The 2,398-nt window shown below is 46.3% G+C and overlaps 1 long non-coding RNA gene across 1 annotated transcript; it reads left to right on the top strand.

Moving 5' to 3' along the window:
- Positions 1-899: 899 nt before the first annotated feature.
- LOC117075689 lies at positions 900-1,952 on the top strand. The gene is made up of 3 exons (XR_004434086.1): positions 900-995; positions 1,216-1,314; positions 1,803-1,952. It is a non-coding gene; the product is annotated as an uncharacterized LOC117075689 (long non-coding RNA).
- The last annotated feature ends 446 nt before the right edge of the window (positions 1,953-2,398 follow it).

Below are 2,398 nucleotides of genomic sequence, written 5' to 3'. Positions count from 1 at the left end.
TGGGGCCACACAGTGGGATGGGAGAGTGGCTGTGATATCAGTGATGAGTCCTGAGCTTGTAGTCAGGAGTCCAGACCCTGTGCTTGATTAGCTGTATGAAATTTCACAGCTTGCCTAATACCTCTGAGGTTTGGATTTCACAGCCATTAAATGGGTTGAATACCCAGAAACCTGACTACCTTGAGGTGGTCATGGGGTCAGACCTGCAGCTCCAGCCTTGGAGGTGTTCTGTTTGGGCAGCCATCAGGGGAGACTACTCGAGGAGGAGCCAGTGCCTTGGGGTTAAGAAGATGGTGCTCCTCCCTCAGGGTAATGGGAGGGGGAGTTCTTAAATGCCCTGGGGTATTCAGGTCTGGAGTGAAGAGGACACGACCTAAGCCTCAGCAGGTGGTGGTGAGTTTCAGGCTGCTGAGGCTGTGGCAGAGGGAGTGTGAACTTCTCTGCCCCAACCTTTGAAATGCCAGGAGCACAGTTGACACAGACTGAAAGGGAAACTCTTAGTTGTGATGCAGCCAAGAGCCTGTCAGCTTCTGTAGGGGGTTCTCCTTACCCTGAGTGTACAGAGAGGTGATGACCACTAGTGGGAGCTGAGAAACCATATAGCCACCTGCAACAAGTAAATGCTGATATTTGCGTTGAAGATGTGGGGAGTTACCAATCTCTACAGGAGATTTGTTCTTTTGCTTACAGCTTCTTACTTAGGCAACTGAGAGGTAAAGTTTTTGAAAAATGGAAAAAGAAATTTAACTTACTATATGAGGTAGGGACAAAGGAAAGTCACCAAGTTCCGGAAGGGCATAGCCCAGCCTTGCTGTAAGAGGGTGACATCTGTGCCTGACGATAGGCTGACACTGGTGACCAGGGCCACCTGGGGCAGAGCTGTGAACTCAGGGAAGCAGGTAAGTGTCAGGGGAGGGTGTGAGAAAACAGCAAACTGGCTGTGCCTGAGAGAAGGGGACCTGTCTAATACACTGCCAGGAACATCACAGAATGAGGTTGTACCTTTATCTCTTCCGCAATTACTTATCAACCATGTGCAGTACTGTAAGGGCTGGGAGGGGATGAAAAAGCTGAATGGCTTTCTCTAGACTGGCGGGCTGTCTCCCCAGTAGTAACTTGCTGGCCCTGCCCTTGAAGTGCGGAAGAGTGTAAAGGGTTCCTTGATCAAGCTTGTCCTCTTTTCTTACCTCTTCCCCTCTTCTATTTCCGCTGCAGCTGAACAGGCCATCAGGCAGCCTGCCATGGGGCCCTGCTCCAAGAACCGGTCCTTCTGCCGGGCAACTATGCTCCTGGTATTCATCAGCCTCCTCCTCAGTGAGTGGCAGGGTTCTTGGGAAGGGAGGGCAATTGCATGGGGCTGGGCTAGCTGGGCCCTGACCACTGGGTGGGCTGTTCCGGTTCTGATGTCTTTGGGCAACAAAAAGAGAAAAAGACTCTGTTATGATTAACAAATGCAACATATTTGATTGGAGTCCCAGGATGGAAGGAATGAATTGTGTTTTTGGTGGTGAGGAGGATGGGACCCTGAGCCAGGGCTGCCTTGGCTACATTAAGGGAAACTTCACCCACTGTCTGGGCTCAGGGCTGAGCTCTAAGCAAATCATCAAAAAGGAGAGGGCCCTTGAAAGTCTCAACCTTAAAATTGTTTTTGGAGTTTGTTTAGTGTTCATTTTAAATGTTAAAAAGAACTTATATTAGGGTAAAATGTGTCTATAGTGGGGACACTTCACATCCCTGTGAGTTGCCTTTCCTCCACTCGGAAATGCTGCTCAGACCCTCAGATGAAACCATGTTTATCACAGCACTGTTCTAGGAAAAACCCTGGAAAGAAACAGGAGGGGCCCATCAATTCAGGAACAATTGAACAAGCTGAGGAGTATCTGTTCCATGGCATATGATAGAAGCTTACAAAAGCAAATGTTCTAGTTATCTGAAAGGAATGTTCAGCTTCCATGAGGTAAGATGCATAGATTCCCATCACCAAGATTCAGGAACCTGAATACAATGCAATCTTCATTTTATAAAAGGAAACACAGCCATCAAAATTTAAGTGTTTATACACCTATATGTTTCTAAGACTACGCTAAAAATGTGGAGGGAATCAGTAGATTGCTAACATGGGCTACAGGAGGGCATAAAATTGGGAAGGAAAACATGGAGAGTGAGAAAGAGAACACAGAATGTTAAGCAAAAAGTGAACTGAAAGAAAGACTATCCTAATCTAAGCTGTATATCACATTTGCTATTTTATGAACAATGCTATGTTTGCATTTATAATAAAATTATATCCCAGCCACTAACTGAACTAACTTACAGGACCAAATCTAATGGTTAGAGAGCACTTATAAAACAGGAGTTCTTGAAGGAACGATAAGCTTTGCAATAGCAAGAAGTTAGA

Source organism: Trachypithecus francoisi, unplaced genomic scaffold (genome assembly GCF_009764315.1).
Source record: "Trachypithecus francoisi isolate TF-2019V2 unplaced genomic scaffold, Tfra_2.0 Lachesis_group5, whole genome shotgun sequence".
NCBI classification, from domain to species: Eukaryota; Metazoa; Chordata; class Mammalia; order Primates; family Cercopithecidae; genus Trachypithecus; species Trachypithecus francoisi.
Note: the sequence above shows the minus strand (reverse complement) of the source record. Positions and strands in the feature narration are given on the sequence as shown.